Source organism: Canis lupus, unplaced genomic scaffold (genome assembly GCF_011100685.1).
Source record: "Canis lupus familiaris isolate Mischka breed German Shepherd unplaced genomic scaffold, alternate assembly UU_Cfam_GSD_1.0 chrUn_S1991H2190, whole genome shotgun sequence".
Taxonomy (NCBI): Eukaryota; Metazoa; Chordata; class Mammalia; order Carnivora; family Canidae; genus Canis; species Canis lupus.
Window position 1 is genome coordinate 1 of NW_023330863.1, and position 24,359 is coordinate 24,359.

The following is a 24,359-nucleotide window of genomic DNA, read 5'->3' on the forward strand; positions in this document are numbered from 1 at the left end:
TCGTTAGTTAGGTCGTCTTGTTGGATAGATCCCTTACGTACGATCTAGTCTAGTGATTGTGTGAGGTTTCCCACATAGAGTGTCATGTCCTCTGTGAAGAGTGAGAGTTTGACTTCTTTGCCGATCCGGATGCCTTTTTTTTCTGTTTCGGAATGTCGCTGGGAAAGCGAGGACCACTACTATTCTGCCGAACGAGAGTGTTGAGGGTGGACACCCTGTCGTGTTCCTGACCTTAAGGGAAAAGCTCCAGGTTTTTCCCAATGAAGAGCACGTTCCCTCTCTGGGTCGTTTGTACATGGGTTTTATGATAATTGAGGTTTTTTTCCCAGTATGCGTACCCAGCAGAAGGTTTCCATCATGAAAGGATGGTCTATTTGGTCAAATGCTTTTTCTGCATCTATTGAGAGAATCCTACGGTTCTCATCCTTTGTTTCATTAACGTGGAGAGGGAAGGAGAGACAGAACTGGAGGGATGGACAGACACAGGGAGGGGGACAGACAGGGAGGGAGAGATAGGGATGGGGAGGGAGAGACAGAGAGATGGTGAGGGAGAGACCGAGACAAGGAGGAAGAATGAGGAAGGGAGGGAGAGAGCCAGACATGGAAGGAGAGTCAGAGAGACAGGGAGGGAGAGACAGAGACAGAGAGACACCGAGAGCCCGGGAGGGATACACTGAGAGACAGGGAGGAAGAGTCAGAGAGAAAGGGAGGGAGACTGAGACACAGAGAGGGGAACACAGAGACAGGATGGAGAGAACGAGACGGAGTGAGAGACTGGGAGACACGAAGGGAGACACACAGAGACTGGCAGAGAGACAGAGACGCAAAGAGAGACAGAGACACAGGAAGGGAGAGTCGGCGAGACAGGGAGCGAGAGTCAGAGAGAGGGCGGGAGAGGAGACGGGGTGGGGGGCAGGGCGGGGACAGACTGAGATGGGGCAGCGGGGAGAGACAGACACAGACACAGGGAAGGAGAGTCAGAGAGACAGGGATGGAGAGACAGAGACAGCGAGGGAGATACAGAAAGACAGGCAGGGAGAGGCAGGGAAACAGGTAGGGAGACACCGAGAGCCTGGGAGGGAGAGACCGAGACACAGAGAGAAGGAGGGTGAGATCTAGACACCGTGGGAGAGACAGAGAGGGAGGGAGACCGAGAGACAGGGAGGGACAGACCCAGAGACAGGGAGGGAGAGACCGAGAGACCGGGAGGGACAGACCGAGAGACAGGCAGGGGGAGACAGAGAGACAGGGAGTGAGAGCCAGAGCCATGGAGGGAGACCGAGATACAGTGAGGGAGAGGCCGAGAGACAGGATGAGAGAGAGACAGGGATGGAGACACACAGACAGGGAGGGACAGATGGAGACGGGTGGCGAGAGACAGGGATGGAGAGACCGAGGCAGGGAAGGAGAGACAGAAGTGGAGGGATGGACAGAGACAGGGAGAGATAGATAGAGGTGGGCAGGGAGACGGAGAGAAAGCGAGGGGGAGACCGAGAGACAGGAGGGAGAGAGAGATGGAGACAGGGAGGAGTGACTGAGACGACGGGGGTGAGAGATCGAGATGGGGGAGAGACACAGGACAGGGAAGGAAGGATCCAGAGACAGGGAGGGACAGACAGACCAAGAGACAGAGAGGGAGAGATGAGACAGAGGGGAGAGACCAAGGTGCAGGGAGGGAGACCGAGAGACAGGAGGGGAGAGTCAGAGACAGGGAGGGAGGAGACAGCGAGACAGAGACAGGATGGAGAGAATGAGACAGGGAGGGAGACAAGTGAGAGTCCGAGAGACAAGAAGGTAGGCACAGAGACAGGGAGAGAGAGACAGCGAGGGACAGGCCATGATAGGCAGTAAGAGAAGAAAGACTGGGAGGGACACAGAGACTGGGAGGGCGAGGGAGAGAGAGAGAGATGGGGGTGGGGGCAGAGGCAGAGAGACTGGGAGGGAGACAGGGCCAGACCGGGAGGGAGAGCGAGGGAGACAGTGAGGGAGAGACAGAGACCGGGACGGAGGGACAGGGATGGAGACACAGAGCCAGAGAGAGGCTCCGTGCCTCCGTGAGCAGGTGTCCCTCGGGACTGAGCCGGGGCGCAAGGCCTCGGCCCCGGCGCCCCGACTAGACTAGCGGGGGGAGGCAGAGGCGGTCTCGGGTCCCCTGTAGGCTCCGCGGAGGGCGGGCCTCTGTGTGGCAGGTCTGCGGGGGGCGTGGCGGGGGCGGGGCGGGAGCTTGCCCAGGCGCCTGAGCCCGAGCGTGACCTGAAGGGGGCCGGGGCGTGGCCGCAGGAGGAGCTGTGCGCAGATGCGGCGACCTGGGCACGGCAGGAGGTTGCGCGGCCGCGCCCCCAGTCCAGGCCCGCGGTTCCCCGCGGTTCCCCGCGGTTCCCGCCCGCGCTCCGGGCTCGCGGCAGCGGCTCTGCAGGCCTCGGCCCCCGGCGCGCAGGTCAGCGTGGGCCCCGGGAGGCGTGACGGGCCCCGGGGTGGCTGTGCGAGAGGCATCTGGCCCTCGCTGGTGGCGCGGCGGGTGCCTGGGAGGGACCGGAGGGGGACAGTGAGTCTTGGGGGCCGCATGGAGGCGCCCCCGTGGCGAGCCCGGCGGACACCCTTTGGGCCGCCAGGGTGCCGGGCAGAGGGCTGCGCGGGGGAGGAGTGGTGGCACCTGTTCTCGGAGGGGGGCGGCGGCGGGGCCTCCTACGTGTCAGGTCAGGTCTCACAGGAGCGGCTCAGGGAGGGTGTGGGGCCCCTCCACCGGGGCTCGGGGAGGTGCCGCCGAACCCATCCGCGGCTGCTCAGAGGGGTTAGGATGCAGGCACCTTGCGATGTCAGGGCAGGGCCTTGGGGCGGTGGCTTGAGGGCCTGGGCTGCTGGGCCCCCCCAGGCCCCCCAAGGCCCTTGGCTGTTCCTCCTCCCCCCACCCCCTCCCCGCTCTCAGGTCCCTCCCTAAGCTCCCCAGCCTGGCCGGCAGCATGCCCCCCTCCCCCTTGGTCCCTTTCAGGTGAATATGGCTACCTCTGAAATTGTTGAATTTTGAAATCGTTCCCCTTTCTGCACATCCTGTCCAGTATTTGTGGTTTCCTGTCTGGCCAATGTTCCCCATTCTCACCGGTGTAAGGTGGGATTTCGTTGTGCTTTTGACGTGTGTTTCCCTGATGGAAATAACAGTGATGCGGCGCATTTTCTCATGGGCTTGTCGGCCACGTCGACGTCTTGCTCTGTGCCATTTCGGTTCGTGTCTTTTGCCCATTTCCGGATTGGATGGTTGGTTTCTCTGCTGTTGAGTTGAATGGGTTCTTTAGAGATCGTGGATGCTGGCCCTTTATCTGACGGGTCATTTGCACGTAGCTTCTCCCATTATGGAGGTTGTCTGTTGGTTTTGTTGAGTGTCTCTTTGGCTGTGCGGAAGCTTCTCATACCGATGAAGTCCCAATAGTTCATCTTTGCTTTTGTTTTCTGGCCTTCACGGGTGTATCTTGCAAGAAGTTTACTGTGGCCAAGTTCGGGAAGGACGTTGCCTGTGTTCTCCCCTAGGGTTTTGAGGGAATCTCATCTCACATTACATCTTTCATCCATTTTGAGTTTTATCTCTGTGTATGGTGTGAGAGAATGGTCCAGTTTCATTCTTTTGCATGTGGCTGTCCAACGTTCCCAGCAGCCTTTAGTGAGGAGGCTGTCTTTTTTGCAGTGGATGGTCTCTCCTGCTTGGTCGAATATATGGTCCTGACCGTAGAGTTGAGGGTCCACTTCTGGATTTCTCTCTTCTGTCCCATTGATCCGTGTGTCTGTTTTTCTGCTAGTAGCACACTGTCTTGATGAGCACAGCTTTGTAGCACAACCTGAAGTCCGGCGTTGTGATGCCGCCAGCTGTGGTTTTCTTTTCTAATATTGCCCTGGGCATTCGGGGTCTTGTCTGATTCCACACTAATCTTCAGATGATTTGTGGCGACTCTCTGAAGGGAGCCTTTGGTATTTTTGATGATAGGGATTGCAATCAATGTGTAAATTGCCCTGGGTCAGTCACGTTGACATTTTCCCAATATATGAATTCTTCCAATCCAGGAGCAGGGGCTAGTTTTCCATCTCTTAGTGTCCTCCTCAATTTCTTTCAGATGTGTTCCGTGGTTTTTCGGGGTAGAGATCCTTTACCTCTTTGGTTAGGTGTATTCCTGGGTATCTCATGCTTTGGGTGCAGTTGTCACTGGAAACCGAACTCCTTAATTTCTCTTTCTTCAGAGTCATCGTTGGCGTATAGAGAGGTGACTGATTTCTTGGGATAGATTTAGGATCCTGCCACGCTGCCGAATTTGCTGTATGAGTTCTACGATCTTGGGGTGGAGTCTTTTGGGTTTTCCGGGTACAGTACCATGCATGCCATCGGTGAAGAGGGCAAGTTTGACTACTTCTTTGCCAATGTGAATGCCTTTTATTTTTTCTGTCGCTTGATTGCTGAGGCCGAGATGTCTAGAAGAATGTTGAGAAGACGTGGTGAGGGTGGACATCCCTGTCTCTCGTTCCTGATGTTCGAAGAAAGGCTCCCAGTGTTTCCACATTGTGGATGATAATTTGCCACGGGCTTTTCGTAGATGGATTTGAAGATTCTGAGGGACGTTCCCTCTATCCCTGTACTCTGAAGGGTTTGGATCTGCCATGGATGCCGTATTTTGTCAAATGCTTCCTCTGCGTCTCTTGAGAGGATCATCTGGTTCTTGTTTTCTCTCTTGCAGATCTGATGAAGCCCATCGAGTGTTCTCCGAGTGCTGAAGCAGCCTTGCACCCTGGCGATTAACCCCACTGGGTCGTGGTGAGTAGTAACTTCTTAATCATGTCCCGTCGGATCCTGTTGGCTCATATCTTGTGGAGAAGGTGTGCGTCCGCCTTAATCAGGGACATCGGTCCAGCATTGTCCCCTTTTGGGGTCTTGGGTTTTGGAGTTAAGGTGATGCTGGCCTCCAAGAACGAGCTTGGAAGTATTCCATCTCTTTCTATCTTTCGGAGCAGCTTTTTAGTAGCATAGTTAGTCTTTCTTCTTGAAGCGCTGGATAGAATTCCCCTGGGAAGCCATCTGGCCCTGGACTTTTGTGTCTTGGGAGGTTGTGGTGTTTGTTTATAGGTTTCTTTCTTATTGGAGGTCATTTTGCCAACATCGAGTGTAACTCCCCCAGTGTTCATCGCATCAAGTGCCCCCCTCTGTGCCCGTCACCCAGTCAACCCCGCCCCCCCGCGTTCCTCCCTTTCTTCCACCCCTTGTTCATTTCCCAGGGTTAGGAGTCTCTCCTGTTCTGTCTCCTTTTCTGCCATCTCCCACTCATTTTTTTTCTTCTTTCTCCTCTGTTCCCTTTCACTATTTTTTTCATACTCCCCAAAAGAACGAGACCATAGAATGTTTGTCCTTCGCCGACTGCCTTCTTTTTCTTTGACTCAGCCATAATACCCTCTGGTTCCATCCACATCGAAGCAAATGGTGGGTGTTTGTCGTTTCTGATGGCTGAGTAATCTTCCATCGTGTACAGAGACCACTCGCCCTCCTTATCCATTCATCTTTCGATGGGCACCGAGGCTCCTTCCGCAGTGTGGCTATCGTGGGCATTGCAACTCGAAACCTCAGGGTGCACGTGTCCCGGTGTTTCCCCGCATCTGTATCTTTGGGGTACATCTCCACCAGTGCACCCCCATGCTGGATCGCAGGGCAGATCCGTTGTTACCTCTCTGAGGCACCTGCACACGGTTTTCCATGCGTGGCTGCATCAGGTCACATTCCCACCAGCAGTGCAAGAGGGTTCCCTTTTCGCCACATCCTCGCCGACCTTCGCTGCTTCCTATCTTGTTAACGTTCACCGCAGTCACTGGTGTGTCAGGTGGGATCTCGTGGTGCTTTTGACCCATATCTCCCTGACGGCCAGTGATGCGGAGCATTGTCTCACGTGCTTGTCGGCCATGCCTAGTCTTCCTCTGTGACATTTCCATTCATGTCTCTTGCCCGTCTTCCGGATTGGATCGTTGGTCTCTTTGCTGTGGAGTTGCAGAAGTTCTTCAGAGATCTTGGATGCTGGCCCTTTACCTGACAGGGTCATTTGCACATGTCTTCTCCCACTCTGTGGGTTGGCTTTGAGTTTTGTCGGGTGTTTCTTTTGCTGTGTGGAACCTGCTCATCTTGGTGAAGTCCCAGCAATCCTTTTCTTCGCTCTTGTTTCTCTGGCCTTCGTGGCTGATGTCATTTCTACGAAGTTGCTGTGGCCCAGTTCAAGAAGGGTGTTGTTGCCTTTGTCCTGCCCTAGGATTTTGATGGACTCTTGTCTTGCAAAATTGAGATCCTTCATCCATTTTGAGTTTATCCTTGTGTATGGTGTGAGAGGAATGGTCCAGTTTCATTCTTCTGCGTGTGGCTGTCCAGTGTTCCCAGCAGCATTTATTGAAGAGACTGTCTTTTCTTTTTCCCCGTGCATGGTCTTTCCTGCCTGGCTGAATATTAGTTGCCCATAGAGTTGAGGGTCCACCTCTGGATGCTCTCTTCTGTTCCATTGATCGGCGTGTCTGTTTTTGTGCCAGTATCCCACTGTCTTGCCCGTCACAGCTTCGTGGCACAACGTGAAATCCGGCATTGTGCTGCCCCCGCAGTGGTTTTCTTGGCGACTCTTCCCGTGGCCGTTCGGGGTCTTCTCGCATTCCACACCAGCCTTCAGAGGACTTGCTCCAGCTCTCTGAAGAGAGTCCGTGCTATTTCTGACAGGGATTGCATTAGTTGTGTATATTGCCCTGGGTCACGTTGACATTTTCCCCAATATCAATTCTTCCAACCCAGGAGCGTGGAACCCTTTTCCATCTCTTTGTGTCTTCCTCAGTTTCTTTCCGACGTGTTCCACAGTGTTTCAGGAAGCCACCCGGCCCTAGACTTTTGTGTCCTGGGAGGTCTTTGATGATGACTGCTTTAATTTCCTCCCTGGATATTGACCTGTTGGGGTTTTCTGTGTCTTCCTGTTCCGTTTTTGGTAGTTTGTGGTTTTCCGGAAATGCGTTCGTTTCTTCTCGATTGCCCAATTTATTGGCGTATAGCTGCTCAGGATGAGTTTTTCAGATCGCTTGTATTTCCTACGTGGTGGTGGTGATCTCTCCTTTCTCATTCGTGTTTTTGTTAATTGGAGTCTTTTCTCTCTTCTTTTAATAAGGCTGGCTTCATGGTTTTTCTCTCTCTTATTGGTTCTTTCAGAGGTCCACCACCTGGTTTTGTGGATGTGTTTCCTCAGTTCTTCTGCTCTCTATTTCATTGAGTTCTGCTCGAATTTTTATTAACCGTCGTCTTCTGCTGGGTGAAGGTTTCATTTGCTGGTCCTTCTCCAGCTCCTTTAGGTGCCAGGTTAGTTTTCGTGTTTGAGTTCTTTCCAGTGTTTTGATCGATGCTTGTATTGCGATGTCTTTCCCCTATTTGGGACCGCTTTTGCTGTATCCCAGAGATTCTGAACGGTTGGTCGTATCTTCGTTCTCATTGGTTTCCGTGAATTTTCTTAATTCTTCTCTAATGTCCTGGTTGACCCTTTCACCTTTTAGCAGGATGGTCCTTAACCTGCACGTGTTTGAAATCCTTGAAAACTTCTTGTGGTTGAGCTCTAGTTTCAGAGCATTATGGGCTGAAAATATGCAGGGGACGATCCCAAAGTTTTGGTATCGATTATGACCTGATTTGTGACCCAGTATGTGGTCTCTTCTGGACAGAGTTCCACGTGCAATTGAGAAGAATGTGAATTCAGTTGCATTTGCATGTAAAGTTCTGTAAATATCTGTGAGATCCACCTGGTCCACTGTATCCTTTAGTGCTCTTGTTTCTTTGGAGATGCTGTGCCTGGAAGACCTGTCAATTGCAGAAAGCGCCGTATTCGAGTCTCCAAGTAAAAGGGTATTATTATCTAAGTATGTCTTAACTTTGCTTAGCGATTGATTGATATCCGTGGCAACTCCCACATTCAGGGCATAGATACCCACGATCGTTAGTTAGGTCGTCTTGTTGGATAGATCCCTTACGTACGATCTAGTCTAGTGATTGTGTGAGGTTTTCCACATAGAGTGTCATGTCCTCTGTGAAGAGTGAGAGTGTGACTTCTTTGCCGATCCGGATGCCTTTTTTTTCTGTTTCGGAATGTCGCTGGGAAAGCGAGGACCACTACTATTCTGCCGAACGAGAGTGTTGAGGGTGGACACCCTGTCGTGTTCCTGACCTTAAGGGAAAAGCTCCAGGTTTTTCCCAATGAAGAGCACGTTCCCTCTCTGGGTCGTTTGTACATGGGTTTTATGATAATTGAGGTTTTTTTCCCAGTATGCGTACCCAGCAGAAGGTTTCCATCATGAAAGGATGGTCTATTTGGTCAAATGCTTTTTCTGCATCTATTGAGAGAATCCTACGGTTCTCATCCTTTGTTTCATTAACGTGGAGAGGGAAGGAGAGACAGAACTGGAGGGATGGACAGACACAGGGAGGGGGACACAGACAGGGAGGGAGAGATAGGGATGGGGAGGGAGAGACAGAGAGATGGTGAGGGAGAGACCGAGACAAGGTGGAAGAATGAGGAAGGGAGGGAGAGAGCCAGACATGGAAGGAGAGTCAGAGAGACAGGGAGGGAGAGACAGAGACAGAGAGACACCGAGAGCCCGGGAGGGATACACTGAGAGACAGGGAGGAAGAGTCAGAGAGAAAGGGAGGGAGACTGAGACACAGAGAGGGGAACACAGAGACAGGATGGAGAGAACGAGACGGAGTGAGAGACTGGGAGACACGAAGGGAGACACACAGAGACTGGCAGAGAGACAGAGACGCAAAGAGAGACAGAGACACAGGAAGGGAGAGTCGGCGAGACAGGGAGCGAGAGTCAGAGAGAGGGCGGGAGAGGAGACGGGGTGGGGGGCAGGGCGGGGACAGACTGAGATGGGGCAGCGGGGAGAGACAGACACAGACACAGGGAAGGAGAGTCAGAGAGACAGGGATGGAGAGACAGAGACAGCGAGGGAGATACAGAAAGACAGGCAGGGAGAGGCAGGGAAACAGGTAGGGAGACACCGAGAGCCTGGGAGGGAGAGACCGAGACACAGAGAGAAGGAGGGTGAGATCTAGACACCGTGGGAGAGACAGAGAGGGAGGGAGACCGAGAGACAGGGAGGGACAGACCCAGAGACAGGGAGGGAGAGACCAAGAGACAGGCAGGGGGAGACAGAGAGACAGGCAGGGGGAGACAGAGAGACAGGGAGTGAGAGCCAGAGCCATGGAGGGAGACCGAGATACAGTGAGGGAGAGGCCGAGAGACAGGATGAGAGAGAGACAGGGATGGAGACACACAGACAGGGAGGGACAGATGGAGACGGGTGGCGAGAGACAGGGATGGAGAGACCGAGGCAGGGAAGGAGAGACAGAAGTGGAGGGATGGACAGAGACAGGGAGGGAGAGATAGATAGAGGTGGGCAGGGAGACGGAGAGAAAGCGAGGGGGAGTCCGAGAGACAGGCAGGGAGAGAGAGATGGAGACAGGGAGGAGTGACTGAGACGACGGGGGTGAGAGATCGAGATGGGGGAGAGACACAGGACAGGGAAGGAAGGATCCAGAGACAGGGAGGGACAGACAGACCAAGAGACAGAGAGGGAGAGATGAGACAGAGGGGAGAGACCAAGGTGCAGGGAGGGAGACCGAGAGACAGGAGGGGAGAGTCAGAGACAGGGAGGGAGGAGACAGCGAGACAGAGACAGGATGGAGAGAATGAGACAGGGAGGGAGACAAGTGAGAGTCCGAGAGACAAGAAGGTAGGCACAGAGACAGGGAGAGAGAGACAGCGAGGGACAGGCCATGATAGGCAGTAAGAGAAGAAAGACTGGGAGGGACACGGAGACTGGGAGGGCGAGGGAGAGAGAGAGAGATGGGGGTGGGGGCAGAGGCAGAGAGACTGGGAGGGAGACAGGGCCAGACCGGGAGGGAGAGCGAGGGAGACAGTGAGGGAGAGACAGAGACCGGGACGGAGGGACAGGGATGGAGACACAGAGCCAGAGAGAGGCTCCGTGCCTCCGTGAGCAGGTGTCCCTCGGGACTGAGCCGGGGCGCAAGGCCTCGGCCCCGGCGCCCCGACTAGACTAGCGGGGGGGAGGCAGAGGCGGTCTCGGGTCCCCTGTAGGCTCCGCGGAGGGCGGGCCTCTGTGTGGCAGGTCTGCGGGGGGCGTGGCGGGGGCGGGGCGGGAGCTTGCCCAGGCGCCTGAGCCCGAGCGTGACCTGAAGGGGGCCGGGGCGTGGCCGCAGGAGGAGCTGTGCGCAGATGCGGCGACCTGGGCACGGCAGGAGGTTGCGCGGCCGCGCCCCCAGTCCAGGCCCGCGGTTCCCCGCGGTTCCCCGCGGTTCCCCGCGGTTCCCCGCGCTCCGGGCTCGCGGCAGCGGCTCTGCAGGCCTCGGCCCCCGGCGCGCAGGTCAGCGTGGGCCCCGGGAGGCGTGACGGGCCCCGGGGTGGCTGTGCGAGAGGCATCTGGCCCTCGCTGGTGGCGCGGCGGGTGCCTGGGAGGGACCGGAGGGGGACAGTGAGTCTTGGGGGCCGCATGGAGGCGCCCCCGTGGCGAGCCCGGCGGACACCCTTTGGGCCGCCAGGGTGCCGGGCAGAGGGCTGCGCGGGGGAGGAGTGGTGGCACCTGTTCTCGGAGGGGGGCGGCGGCGGGGCCTCCTACGTGTCAGGTCAGGTCTCACAGGAGCGGCTCAGGGAGGGTGTGGGGCCCCTCCACCGGGGCTCGGGGAGGTGCCGCCGAACCCATCCGCGGCTGCTCAGAGGGGTTAGGATGCAGGCACCTTGCGATGTCAGGGCAGGGCCTTGGGGTGGTGGCTTGAGGGCCTGGGCTGCTGGGCCCCCCCAGGCCCCCCAAGGCCCTTGGTGTTCCTCCTCCCCCCACCCCCTCCCCGCTCTCAGGTCCCTCCCTAAGCTCCCCAGCCTGGCCGGCAGCATGCCCCCCTCCCCCTTGGTCCCTTTCAGGTGAATATGCTACCTCTGAAATTGTTGAATTTTGAAATCGTTCCCCTTTCTGCACATCCTGTCCAGTATTTGTGGTTTCCTGTCTGGCCAATGTTCCCCATTCTCACCGGTGTAAGGTGGGATTTCGTTGTGCTTTTGACGTGTGTTTCCCTGATGGAAATAACAGTGATGCGGCGCATTTTCTCATGGGCTTGTCGGCCACGTCGACGTCTTGCTCTGTGCCATTTCGGTTCGTGTCTTTTGCCCATTTCCGGATTGGATGGTTGGTTTCTCTGCTGTTGAGTTGAATGGGTTCTTTAGAGATCGTGGATGCTGGCCCTTTACCCGACGGGTCATTTGCACGTAGCTTCTCCCATTCTGGAGGTTGTCTGTTGGTTTTGTTGAGTGTCTCTTTGGCTGTGCGGAAGCTTCTCATCCCGATAAAGTCCCAATAGTTCATCTTTGCTTTTGTTTCTCTGGCCTTTGTGGGTGTATCTTGCATGAAGTTGCTGTGGCCAAGTTCGGGAAGGACGTTGCCTGTGTTCTCCCCTAGGGTTTTGATGGAATCTCATCTCACATTTACATCTTTCATCCATTTTGAGTTTATCTTTGTGTCTGGTGTGAGACAGTGGTCCAGGTTCACTCCTCTGCATGTGGCTGTCCAGCATTCCCAGTGGCATTTATGGAAGAGACTTGTCTTTTTTTCCAGTGGATGGTCTCTCCTGCTTGGTCGAATATGTGGTCTTGACCACTGAGTGGAGGGTCCACTTCTGGATTCCTCTTCTGTTCCATTGATGGATGTGTCTGTTTTTGTGCCTGTACCACACTGTCTTGGTGAGCACAGCTTTGCAGTGCAACCTGAAATCCGGCATTGTACTGCCCCCCGCTGTGGTTTTCTTGGCTACTCTTCCTGTGGCCATTCGGGGTCCTTTCTGATTCCACACAAATCTTCAGATGATCTGTTCCAGCTCTCTGAAGAGAGTCCATGGTATTTTGATAGGGATTGCATTGTGTAAATTGCCCTGGGTCACGTTGACGTTTTCCCAATATTCATTCTTCGGATCCATGAGCATGGAATAGTTTGCCATCTCTTTGTGTCTTCCTCAGTCTCTTTCAGACGTGTTCTGTCATTTTTCGGATAGAGATCCTTGACCTCTTTGGTTAGGTTTATTCCTAGGTAGCGCATGCTTTCGGGTGCCATCCCAAATGGGGTTGACTCCTTAATTTCTCTTTCTTCAGTCTCATCGTTAGCGTCTAGAAAGGCCACTGGTTTCTGGGCATTGATTTCGTACCCTGCCACACTGCCGAATTTGCTGTATGAGTTCTAGCAGTCTTGGGGTCGAGTCTTTTGGGTTTTCCAGGTGTATGGTATCATGTCATCTGTGAACAGGGAGAGTTTGACTTCTTCTAGGCCGATTTGAATGCCTTTTATTTCTTTTTGTTGCCTGATTGCTGAGGCTATGACGTCTAGTGTTATGTTGAATTGCAGTGATGAGAGTGGACATCCCTGTCTCGTTCCTGATCTTCTTCGGGGAAAGGCTCCCAGCATTTCCCCCTTGGGAATGATAATTTGCCGCGGGCTTTTCATAGATGGCTTTGAAGATGCTGAGGAATGTTCTCTCTATCCCTATACTCTGAAGCGTTTGGATCAGGAATGGATGCCGTATTTTGTCAAATGCTTTCTCTGCATCTATTGAGAGGATCATCTGGTTCTCGTGTTTTCTCTTGCAGATCTGATCAGTCACATGGAGTGTTTGACAAGTGTTGAACCAGCCTTGCATCCCGGGGATAAATGCTACCTGGTCACGGTGAGTAACTTCTCAATGTACCGTTGGATCCTATTGGCTCGTATATTGTTGAGAACGTTTGCATCCGTGTTCATCGGAGACATTGGTCTATAACTCTCCTTTTTGGTCGGGTGGGGTCTTTGTCTGCTTTTGGACTTAAGGTGATGCTGGTCTCATAGAACGAGTTTGGAAGTATTCCATCTCCAGAAGCTTCAGCTGGCCTCACTGTAGTCTCTTTGGCAGGCTCTTGATTTGGTTCAGGATGTTGCTCAGTGGCAAAAGTCATTTGCTCCACTGAGGCAGGTGGCGGCTCCGGCATGTGCGGGAACCCGATAGCATGCACCTGGGCGTGCTCTTCCTCCAGGGTGGCCACGGGTACAGGTAGCTCTTGCATGTCGGAACAGTGAGTCAGAGGTGTTACCACCACATGCATTGGTTTGGTCTGAGCAGCTGGCTTCTCGGCTCGAGCCATGACCAGCTCAATCACCTCTGGCCCTGAAGCTTTAGCAGGCCCCAAGGTAGGAGCTGGGGCCAGTTGTTGAGGTGGTTCAGGATATTGCACAGGGGTGGACACTATTTGCTCCACTGAGACGAGTGGTTGCTCCGGCATGTGGCAGACCCTGATAGCATGCGCTGGGACATGATCTACTGCGAGGGTGGCCAAGATTGCAGGTGGGTCCTCCTTGTTGGGAGAGTGAATCAGAGATTTGACCACCTCATGCATTGGCTTCAACTCAGCAGCTGGTATCTCTACTCTGGCCAAGCACTCAGCACCGACAGCCCTGCCCAGCTCGATCACCTCAGGCCCAGAAGCTTCATCAGGCCCCACCTTCAGAGCTGGGGTGGGCTGCTGACATGATGTTGCTCAGGGGCCAAAGCTGGTTGCTGCACTGAGGCAGGTGATTCCTTTGGCATGGCATGCCGGGGACATTGATAGTGGGCACCTGGGGGAGCTCTTGTTGCAGGGTGGCCAAGTGTGTAGGTGGCTCCTCCAGGTTGGGACAGTGAATCAGAGGTGTGACTGCCTTGTAAATTGACTTGGCCTCAGCAGCTAGCTTCTCGGCTCGGGCCATGCACTCAGCACCAACTGCCATGCCCGGCTCAAACTGCTCAGGCCCATAAGTTTCAGCTTGCCCCAGTGTAGTAGCTCTGGCGGGCTCTTGATTTCGTTTAGGATGTTGCTCAGTGGCCGAAGTCGGTTGCTTCACTGAGGCAGGTGGCTGCTCTGTCATGTGGGGGATCCCGATAGCATGCCCCTTGGCATGCTCTTCCTCCAGGGTGGCCATGGGTACAGGTACTTTTTCACATTTGAAATACATTATTGCATATTTGCTTATGTTAAAAAAAAAAACTGTGTCCAAAACTTAAAGATTCTTATTTACTGATGCATTTAAATCTTTCTCATGATGATCTACGGCATTTAACATAGTAGTGAAATTGTTCGTATCTGTGCCTTCAGCAGCTTTTACTTCTGTACTTGTGGTGTTCCTGTTTATATCACTCGGATATCTTTTGAAAAACAATGACATACTTTAGAACCCTGAAGATTTCCCTGGTGTTTTTTTTTTTTTTAGTGTCATACATTTCCATTTATTGGACCTACTGAATACATCAGTTAAATGTTTGCTTATTTTACATAAAGGGCCCATTTTCTTTTTTTTTTTGAATTTTTAATTTTTTTTTAAATTTTTATTTATTTATGATAGTCACAGAGAGAGAGAGAGAGAGAGAGAGAGAGGCAGAGACACAGGCAGAGGGAGAAGCAGGCTCCATGCACCGGGAGCCCGATGTGGGATTCGATCCCGGGTCTCCAGGATCGCGCCCTGGGCCAAAGGCAGGCACCAAACCGCTGCGCCACCCAGGGATCCCCAGAATTTTTAATTTTTTATTGGAGTTCAATTTGTCCACATATAGCACAACACCCAGTGCTCATCCCGCCAAGTGCCCCCCTCATTGCCCATCACCCAGTCACCCACCCCCACCCACTTCCCCTTCCACTACCCCTTGTTTGTTTCCCAGAGTTAGGTGTCTCCTGTTTTGTCACCCTCACTGATACTTTCACTCATTTTCTCTCCTTTGCCTTTATTCCCTTTCACTAATTTTTATATTTCCCAAATGAATGAGACCATATAATGTGTGTCCTTTTCCGATTGACTGTTTTCACTCAGCATAATACCCGGGACAGCTGCACCCCAATGTTTATAGCAGCAATGTCCACAATAGCCAAACTGTGGAAGGAACCTCGGTGTCCATCGAAAGATGATGGATCAAGAAGCTGTGGTCTGGCGGGAAGTCATGGCGGCTCACCTAAAGAAACGAGTGTACGACGAATTCACTAAGGAGGTCCAGCAACAACAGGAGGAAATTGCAACCAAGAAACTGCGATTGACAAAACCAAGTAAATCTGCAGCACTCCACGTAGATCTGTGTAAAGCTCCCTTCCCAGCGGATGCTTTGCAGTATCTACTCCAGTTTGCCAGAAAGCCTGTTGAAGCAGAAAGTGTGGAAGGAGTAGTTAGGATTCTCTTGGAACATTATTATGGAGAATGATCCATCTGTGAGACTGAAAATTGCATCATTGTTGGGTTTATTATCAAAGACTGCAGGATTTTCACCAGACTGCATTATGGATGATGCCATTAACATCCTGCAGAATGAAAAGTCTCATCAAGTCCTTGCTCAACTGTTGGACAGCTTGCTTGCAACTGGCACCAGACTCCCAGAGAATCAAGCTATCCAGATGGGATTAGTTGATGTAGCCTGCAAGCACCTCACAGATACGTCTCATGGTGGAAGAAATAAGTGCCTGCAATTACTTGGCAATCTTGGCTCTTTGGAGAAAAGTGTCACAAAAGATGGAGAAGGCCTAGCTGTCAGAGATGTCCAGAAGATGATAGGGGATTACTTCAGTGACCAAGACCCACGTGTCAGAACAGCAGCTATAAAAGCCATGTTGCAGCTTCATGAGAGAGGACTGAAATTACACCAAGCAATTTATAATCAGGCCTGTAAATTGTTGTCTGATGACTATGAACAAGGGCGCAGTGCTGCAGTCCAACTTATCTGGGTTGTCAGTCAGCTCTATCCTGAAAGCGTTGTCCCCATTCCTTCTTCTAATGAAGAAATTCGCTTAGTTGGTGATGCATTTGGAAAAATTTGCCCCATGGTCAATGATGGCTCCTGGGTGGTTCGAGTTCAGGCTGCAAAGCTGTTGGGCTCAATGGAACAAGTCAGTTCTCATTTCCTGGAGCAAACACTCGACAAGAAGCTCATGTCCGATCTCAGGAGAAAATGCACTGCACATGAACATGCCAAGGAACTTTACAGGTCAGGAGAGTTTTCCAGTGGCAGAAAGTGAGGAGGTGATGCTCCCAAAGAAGAAATAGATACAGGAGCTGTGAACTTGATTGAGTCAGGAGCTTGTGGAGCCTTTGTTCAGGGATTGGAAGATGAGATGTATGAGGTCCTCATTGCTGCTGTGGAGGCTCTCTGCGTGCTGGCCCAATCTTCACCTTCTTTTGCGGAGAAGTGCCGCCCTGATTTCCTGGTTGACATGTTTAATGATGAAATTGAGGAAGTACATCTGCAGCCCATACACAGCATGAGAAAAATTTCTAATAATATCACTCTCCGAGAGGATCAGCTTGACACTGTCCTGGCTGTGTTAGAGGATTCATCCAGAGATATTCGAGAGGCTCTTCATGAACTTTTATGCTGTACTAATGTTTCGACTAAAGAAGGGATTCATCTTGCACTGGCGGAGCTGCTGAAAAATTTAACCAAGTACCCTACTGATAGGGACTCTATATGGAAGTGCTTGAAGTTTCTGGGAAGTCGGCATCCAACCCTGGTGCTTCCCTTGGTGCCAGAGCTCCTGAGCACCCATCCATTTTTTGACACAGCTGAACCAGACATGGATGAACCAGCTTACATTGCAGTTTTGGTTCTTATTTTTAATGCTGCTAAAACCTGTTCAACAATGCCAGCACTGTTCTCAGATCATACCTTCAGGCATTATGCCTACCTCTGAGACAGTCTTTCTCATCTTGTTCCTGCCTTAAGGTTACCAGGTAGAAAACTAGTGTCATCGGCCATTTCTCCCGGTATTGCGCCCCATGAGGACCCGTCCCATCAGTTCCTGCAGCAGAGCTCTGAAAGGGTGTACAGTCTTCAGAGCACCGGAACCCTCAGGGAACCCAGAAGCTGCTGGAGTTCACCATCCAGGATCTTCAAAAACGTGGAGAACTTCAGTCTGAACTAGCAGGAGTCGCTGCTAGGAGTTCTCGGCTACCTATCTTTGGTGTCAGCTTCTTCTCCTCAAGGCCTTGCAAGAAAAGCTCTGGAATGTGGCTGCCCCTTTATATTTGAAGCAGAGTGACTTGGCCTCCACAGCAGCAAAACAGATCATGGAAGAGACCTACCAAATGGAGTTCATGTACAGTGGTGTGGAGAATAAACAGGTGGTGATTATACATCACCTGAGGCTGCAGGCCAAAGCCTTGCAACTTATAGTAACAGCACGGACTACTCGAGGAGTTGACCCCTTATTTGGGATGTGTCAAAACTTTTTACAGGAAGTGGACTTTTTTCAGAGGTGTTTTATTGCGGATTTGCCCCACCTAAAGGACAGCTTTGTGGACAAACTTCTTGACCTTATGCCCCGACTCATGACATCCAAACCTGTGGAAGTGGTCAAAATTCTACGGACCATGCTGAGGCAGAGTACCTTCTTGCACCTCCCCCTTCCAGAGCAGATCCACACACTTCAGCCAGCATCATTGAGCCAGCAGGTGAGTCAGACAACCCCTTGCAGTTTACATCTGGATTGGTTGTGGCCCTGCATGTCGATGTGACCCTGGAAAATGTCCAGGACCCTCAGAGTGCTGTGAAGGTCCAGGTCTTCTATCCAGATGGCCAGGCTCAGATGATTCATCCTAAGCCGGCAGACTTGCAGAATCCTGGCCCAGGGCGCCACCGGCTTATCACTCAGGTGTACCCCTCCCATACTGCCTGGACAGAACCATGCCAGGTGGATGTGAGGCTGCTGCTGGCCTACAACTCCAATTCCCGCATTCCCAAATCCCCCTGGATTGACGGTGGCGAAGTGTCACCCCAGGTGGAAACCAGCATCGAGGGCACCATCCCCTTCAGCAAGTCTGTGAAAGTTTCCATAATGCCCAAACCTGCAAGGCGCTGAGTCACAAGCATTGTGTAGAGCTAAAGCTGAGAAAGACCTTCTTAGGTAGCAGAGTGAGCCCGAAGCCTAGAGCACTTCACCTGGAGCCGGCGTATGGGCATGAGCACCATCACCCTTATCGTCTCATCTGGTATCAAACACAAAATAAATTATTTTGCATTAAAAAAACAAAAACCTTCAAGTCCACACCTCTTCCTTCCCTGACTCCCCCCACCACCTCAATAAAGTTGAGAAAACAACAACAACAACAACAAGAATCTGTGGTCTATGATACAATGGAATATTACTCAGCCATTAGAAACGACAAATGCCATGAAAGGAGAGTGATGTTTGTCTACTTGTTGGGTTCATGTTGTTGTACGTGTGTGTGCAGCCAACCAGCAGTGCTCATTATGTACCAGATCATCTACTAAGAATAGTCTTTTACCCAAAACCAGGAAAGAGGAGAGAGAAAGAACTAGTTTTGAGAGCTTTTTGATTTGGAAAAAGCATTACAAAAATCACGATTTTCATTATACAGTAAGGGAGTAGCTTAGTCCTGTGAAATGAAGACCACTTTGTATTCCAATTTAATTTCTTGAATTTCTTAATTGTTTCCTTTTCTTTTTGGTTTTTACTGACATTCAAAAACTGAAAAACTTCTAGCTCATAACTTTGTTGCATTTCTAGGTCCTTGCAGCAACAAAAGGAGATTGTCATATTAGGACTAGAACTTTAAGTGAGTCCTAAAGTATTGGAAGAAAATTCTAAAATATACATTGAGGTTCTACAAGGAAAAGATTGAGTTTAAACAAAAGAGCCTGAGCTAATTCTTCCAGAAGGTTTGTTACTTTGAATTCAGAGCCCTTTTACAAGTATATTAGAAAAATAAGTAGTCCCACAGTATCAGTCGATTCATGTATAAATGAGAAGAGGGCTAACATTAATGAAACTACCTCTAAAGTAGTTGACTGCCAAGCTGATTGTTAAATTGGTTATTATGGAAACAGGAGAACCAACTCACACACTTAGAAATGAGGTCCCAGACTGGAAGCACTGGTAAATGTAGCTGCTCATAATCTAAGTTAAATAATTCCTTGACAATCTGAGTAGATCTATATCATCATGGTGGTCTTATATGTAATTTAGGGTGTTTAGTAGGAAATTATTGAATGGACTTCATGATTCTCTAGAGCTTATTTTTGAGAGGTGCTAGTGAATCAGGAGGGAAAAAAATAAATGCTCAAAAAAGTCCTATTGCCATCTTACACATTTGGGGAAACTGTAAGAATATGTCCAAAGAATCTTGGTCTTCAATACTTTTATATACAGTAATAACTAACACCATAAAATAGCACTTATTTAGATAGAATTGATGGTAGACGTGGCAGTACTACATCCTTTTCTACAATGTCTGAGTGTTTGTAGTACTTAAGACCTTTCCATCAGGCATCAACATTAAATATTGAATACCTCTAGAAAGTGTGAAAATAATTTTGTCTTTGGAAGTAGTTAACGTGCAGTTTTTCTGTGTGTCCCATTGGACTTTTCTAGTGATGATTCTCCTAGGATGCTTTATCAGTAGGTGTCTGGATTTTATGGACTAAAAAGCTGATATTTTCTTTTATAATTGAAATCTGTAAATTATCTTTATACTTAATTTTCTATGTCCATTCATAGCAAAAAGTAAGCAAAATATCCCAAGACAAAGAATGATGGTTCCCCCCCACCAAACCTTGAGCATAACCGTTGAGGAACAAGAACTGTCGGAGATCTATGTGTGTGTATCTGTACATACATCCATGCATACATGGCAAGATTTAACAGAAATCACAATTCCGACATCATCTGTGGTTTATGTCACAGCTCTTCTCTGTCGTCAGCCTCTGTTTTTCTCTTTGGGCTTTCGTTGAAAAATACTCAGCCTCATATCTTTTGCTCTGAGACTTTAACTGTAATCCTTGAATTCTTAATTTCAGTTCAGAAACCCTAGTCGTAGAACTCATGAGTCTCCAGATTTCCATGACTGTCACCAAAAATTGAAACTCCTATAGGTTTGCCTTTTTTTTTTTAAACTAAAGACTTAAAAGCAAGAAAAGAAAAAAAAATGCTTCTTTCTGTCTTGACAAACATGAGGAAGAAACTGCAAACAGGAATACAGGTGGAAGCAACTCCTTCTGTAGCCTCCCCTTGTACTTTTAAAAGAGTTTTGTCATGGGGTTAATGATGGAGAAAGTTGACAACAGGCATTGTATATGTTTGCTGTTCGCAAACTGTATTGTGTGACCGTATTTTTTTCCCAGTCATTGAAAGGATTCTCCCAGTGTGATACCTCTTAATTTAAAGAAAAAAGTGTTTTTTTCTCCTGTAAAATAGTCATCATTTGGAACTGGAGGGTATTACGCTCAGTGAAGTAAGTCAATCGGAGAAGGGCAAACATTATAATGTCTCATTCTTTTGGGGCATATAAAAATAGTGAAAAGGAATAAAGGGGAAAGGAGAAAAAATGAGTGGGAAATATCAGAAAGGGAGACAGAACATGACAGACTCCTCACTCTGGAAAATGAACAAGGGGTGGAAGAAAAGGAGGTAGGGTGGGGGTGTGGGGTGACTGGGTGACGAACATTGAGGGGGACACTTGATGGGATGAGTGCTGGGTGTTATGCTATATGTTGGCAAACTGAACTCCAATAAAAAAATCATCATTATTTTATGACATTTATAAAATGCAGTAAAAGATAAGGAAACCATCCTGAGAGGCAGGATGCCTCTCTCATTTGGCCAGCTTTTTAACATGTTCTACTTATTTTCCTCCCTTATTATTTAAGGCTTTTTTGTATGTATGCACTGTCTTTTTTATTGGCTATATTTTTGAGGAAGAAGCTCTTCAATTTACAGGTGCTGTATATTTTATAGTCATAAATTCATTGATTTCTAGAAATACACATTTGCTTCCATGTATCCATTAGAGTGCAACAATCCTGAACTCCTAGGGATTTTTCACTGATGAAAGTTGTTTTTATACTTCCCTGTTGTATTGAAGCAGGTCTGAAGACCAGGAAGAAAGCTGACTAGTGATCTGAATTGCAAAATGTTGAGAACTAACCAGTGGGTTGTCATGGTGCCTAATGACTCTTGTGTGTGTGTGTGTGTGTGTGTGTGCCTAATGACTCTTAAGTACAAAGGAAGTTTATTAATTATTTGAAGTAAAGACAACACAGTCATTTGTAGGAGATCCTTAGCTAGAAAGTTTTAATATTCTTTGAAGAAATCAATACAACCAAACCTTAGAAAGTTTTAGAAGTTACCAAAAAATCAAAACCTGAGCTGCAAAAAAGAAAAGTCATGTATCTGAGGTGACAAACGTAAGGGAAGCAAGCAAGTGCAGGAAAGCTGGAAGCTCTCGATTGGTTGTGGCCACAGAGAGTTTGGACAAGACAGCAGGATGTGCCACTTTTGTTTTGTAGGGAAGTGTCATTTGTGACCGTCATATTTGTAAATGGGTTTTCCGTTGGTTTTGGCGGCAACAATGTTTGCCACTCCTCTGGTCTAACTGGACCGAGACATCCCTCACTTCTATTACCGCTAGTCCATGTGTGCAGTGCTGTTGGTTGGCTTTGGAAATGTGAACTTTGTGGATAAAACAGGGAAGTTTCTCTGGCATCGAGTGGCACACAAGGCTCTGTAGGGATGGTGTGTGTGCATGCGTGCGCATGAGATACTCTCATAACAGGAAATATACAGTACTCAATTTCATCAACAGTAGCTCAAATTTAGTTACTGAAACAGGTTTCAATGAACATTGTATTCTCTGCTTCAGGTTTTTGTAGAAGTGACAAAATTGGACAGTGTAATACCGTAAAGAACTACAAATTCACTAGAATATAGCTGACCTCCCCGCAACGTGGGGATTAGGGGTCCCGACAGCATCCCCCAGCACAGCTGAAAATCCACGTATAATTTTTGATTCTGCCAAAACTTGACTGTTAGTTAGTAGCCCACTGTTGATTGGAACCTTACCGATGATATAACCAGTAGATTAATATGTATCTTACAATGAAGTGAGCTAGGGAAAAGAAAATGTTATTAAAATCATAAGGAAGAGGGGCGCCTGGGTGGTGCAGCCATTGGGCTCCTGGGCGATGCCGTCAGTTAAGTGCCTGACTCTTGGATTTGGCTCAGCTCATGATCTCATGGTCTCTGGATCAAGCCCTGCATCGGGACTCATGCTCAGCAGTGAGTCTACTTGGAATTCTCTCCCTCTGCCCCTCCAACTCGTGTACACACTCTTTCTCATTCTCTCTTAAATGACTAAATCTTTAAAAAAAGAAAATCATGGGAGTAAAGACATCTATGGTGCTGTACTGTATAAAGAAGTGGACCCATACAATGCAAACACATGTTGTTCAAGTAACAACTGTACTCTTACTATATATATATATCCCACTTATTAAACTGTGATCATTAGACAGTCATCAGCAGTTGTCCCTAAGGCTAATGAGCTTTTTTTTCTCTCTCTCTCCTACTCCTAGTCTGCAGAACAGGAATGCTGCCCCTCTCTACTGCATTAGCAGGAAAAGATCTCTGAGGGCAATTTAGAAGACCTGGTGTCTGTTTCCACGATTGCCCTTTCCAAGCTGGGTCACCTTTCCTCACTCCATGGGGCCTTTGTTCTGTTATGTGTGCTTGAATAGCAGACAGTCGTCAACCAGTCTCATACAGTATAATCTAGTTGGAAATCTCTGAGCGCAGGACTTACACGACAGCCACCCCGCCCCGGATCCCCTGCCCTGCGTGCCCGCTCTTCGTGGTGCTCGCCACCTTGTGACATGTTACAGATTTATTCAGTCATTGTCTCTTCCACCTGCGGAGGAAGACCAAACCCTGTGGATGGGGGCAGTCGCCTGATGTGTTTTGCCCATCGCTGTGTCATCAGCGCCTGCGTCAGAGCGTGTCGGAAACCACATGAAGCTCGTGGTGAATGTTTCTGGAATGAGTTAGTTATTAGGATCCAAACTGTATTTCTGGGTAATAATTTAGAGATCACTAAAAACTAAGTTCCTATGATAAGGGTTTTAGGTGTCTGCCAGTCGGCTTTATGACGTTCTTTGGTTTGCATGAAAAACTCTATTCCTCCTACAGGATAGAATTCGAAGAGCAATTTATATTTAGAAGATGTTTATAATAAGCCTTATGGGCCCAGTTTATCGCAGTGATCTCTTGTTATTCAAATGCTATATTTTCTCTAATGTAGATTGTACGGTTGTGCCTGGGAGGCATGTGCACTGCATGAAAGTAGGATCTGTGAGGCCCTCTAGCCATCATCACACCATATGGCTATTCCTGTAGATACTTACTTAAACCACAAAATATTTGCACATTGCTTTCTTTCTTAGCAAGTAGAAAATATACATGATAATAAAAATGTTACCTGATAGAAGAAATTTAATTTATTCATTTCACAGTTAAGAGTCTGACAATGAGAGATCTGTCCTAAATGGCTACCTACTTATGCATCATGCTTATTATATGTGTCAGATTGAAATATTTCCCATAATCCTGGTAAGTTGAGGAGTAAGGCCCACCTGAGCGCGACCCGAACGCAAGGGCACGAGGCTTTGCACGAGGCGTGGTGCATGGCAATTGGTCTTTTCTGTTTATAGTCACTCCGGGGTGGGGGCCGGGTCTGGAGTGAGATCATCTCCTGTCCTGCCTTCCGTGCTGTTTGTAGGTGGACACCTCCCACATTTGTCATTCTCCCACTGAATTGTATATCCAACTACTCATGTAACCTCTCCTCCAGTTTCTGCAAATAAACATGATCTCACCACACATACTCCTCTGTATTCTTCACCCCTGTGACTTGACTGCAAGGCTGTCTTCCCAGTTACTCAGCCTCCAGACCTCAGAGTTGTCTTTAATTCCTTGCTGTCTTTCAAACCCCCATCCAGTGCATCAGAAAAAAAAAACCTTTTATCTTGACCTTCAATATAGATCCAGAATCCAGCTGTTTTCTATTATCTCCACTGCTAGATACTAATTCAAGTGACCATCTTCTCTTGCCTGAATTCTTCAGAAGCCTTTTGTGGGGTTTTCCTGCCTTTCCCCATGCCCCGCTGTGAGATTCTACATGGAGCAGCCATCTCGATCCACTTAAAGCAAAAGTAAGATCCTATAACTCTTCTGAAACCATTTGAAGGCTCATTCAGCTCAGTCACTGTAAAAGCCAAAGTGGGGATGGTGGTCAAAAGGCCTACGTGATCTGTCTGCCCTTCCTTGTCTCTTTTATCACAACCTCTATGTCTGCCTTCCTGACCACTCTGCATCTTCCTTTACTGTTTCTCAGAAACCCATACAAGTTCCCACTCTTGGACTCATTCTAGCTCATTCCCTTGCCTAGAAAATTCTTTGACTTGAATTTCTCTTAGAGAGCCTTCACTTGCTTCA

General features: G+C 49.4%; 1 long non-coding RNA gene and 1 pseudogene across 4 annotated transcripts in view; both read left to right on the forward strand.

Annotated features, from left to right (window-relative positions):
• The first annotated feature begins 2,383 nt into the window (after positions 1 to 2,383).
• LOC119878854 overlaps positions 2,384 to 24,359 on the forward strand; it is a 30,687-nt gene continuing 8,711 nt past the window's right edge. For 3 of the 4 annotated variants that reach the window (XR_005387194.1, XR_005387191.1, XR_005387193.1), the window contains exons 1-3: positions 2,384 to 2,437; positions 4,716 to 4,792; positions 12,681 to 12,757. This is a non-coding gene — a long non-coding RNA (uncharacterized LOC119878854). Of the gene's footprint in view, positions 2,438 to 4,715; positions 4,793 to 12,680; positions 12,758 to 22,444; positions 23,854 to 24,359 lie in introns of those variants that run through there. The other variant, XR_005387192.1, reaches the window with a different exon arrangement.
• Positions 14,913 to 18,156, forward strand: LOC119864447 (annotated as a pseudogene).